The 1,244-nt window shown below is 41.2% G+C and overlaps 1 non-coding gene across 1 annotated transcript; it reads right to left on the reverse strand.

Moving 5' to 3' along the window:
- Positions 1–240: 240 nt before the first annotated feature.
- On the reverse strand, positions 241–374 carry LOC118759897 (small nucleolar RNA SNORA16B/SNORA16A family). Its single transcript, XR_004996452.2, has one exon. It is a non-coding gene; the product is annotated as a small nucleolar RNA SNORA16B/SNORA16A family (small nucleolar RNA).
- Positions 375–1,244: the final 870 nt, after the last annotated feature.

Below are 1,244 nucleotides of genomic sequence, written 5' to 3' on the forward strand. Positions count from 1 at the left end.
TCACTGTATCCCAAGACCAACTCTTCTTACATCCTTTTAAAAAATCTATTTTCACTTTACTTGAATGGTGTGAGATGCGCATGCGTGCACACACACACACACACACACACACACACACACAATGGGTGGAATATAGAGCTAGAGCTTCTCTATCTACTCTTTGAATACCTACAACAACACCACTAGACCAGGCAGAAGCCAGGAGTTGGGAACTTTTATGATTATTACTATTTACCATGGAGCTAACATTCTCTGAAATATTGCAGATCAGTTGCATCGAACAGAACAGTAATTATTATGGAGAATTGGCGTTCTGGGCTCCTTTTGGTCCGTAGCTGCTTTGTGGAAGCAGCTGAGATGTGATAGTGACCACTAGAGCCTAGAGTTAATCTGGCTTTCCCACTGGGATGGCAGGCAGCCAACTGAGTCCTCAGCCACTATCTTGGAAGGTGTACATGGGCAGGAAGTTGCCATCAGGACAAGTAGGGCTAGCTCTCTGACACAGGCTCTCTGCTGTGTGATGTAGCCAGTTACCCATCCTGTAAGACTAATTTTCCTAAATTGGATATGCATCATTATTTTATGGCAAAACATTGAGTCCCCATTTCCTCTTACATGAAGGACAGATGTCTTAAAACAGGCATTTAAAACCCTCTGACAATCTGGATCTACCTTCCTTGTCAAAACTTTCCCCCTACATGATTTCCCGGCTTGTATAATCAAGTTGAACAAAATTGTATGCTATTTACTCAGGATTTTTTTTTTTTGGATATGAAAAACATGCTCAACAACCTTCATTAGAATATACCCTATTGAAATGTCGAAATGACAACTTCAAAATTCTTTAATTGTGCTGTGGATTTATAAGCTGTCACATTCTCATCTTCTGATACTTTTTTTTTGTTTGTTTTTGATCAGCGGGTAATGTTAACCACGGTAATGACAATGAATGTACCACTGCATGTTTTATAATTTTTTAAAAAGATTTATTCATTTTACTCTGAAATTCAGAGTTACAGAGAAAGAAGGAGAGACAGAGAGAGAGAGAGTGAGAGAGAGACATCTTTCGTTTGCTGGTTCACTCCCCAACTGGCTGCATCAACCAGAGGTGGGCAGGCCCCAAGCTGGGAGCCAGGAGTTCCTTCCAGCTGTCCTCACTGGGAGCAGGGTCGCCAAGACTTGGGCTGCTTTCCAAGCCCATGATCTCTGCTTTCAAATGAATGAGTAAATCTTTCAAAAGAAAA

Source organism: Ochotona princeps, chromosome 32 (genome assembly GCF_030435755.1).
Source record: "Ochotona princeps isolate mOchPri1 chromosome 32, mOchPri1.hap1, whole genome shotgun sequence".
Classification (NCBI taxonomy): domain Eukaryota; kingdom Metazoa; phylum Chordata; class Mammalia; order Lagomorpha; family Ochotonidae; genus Ochotona; species Ochotona princeps.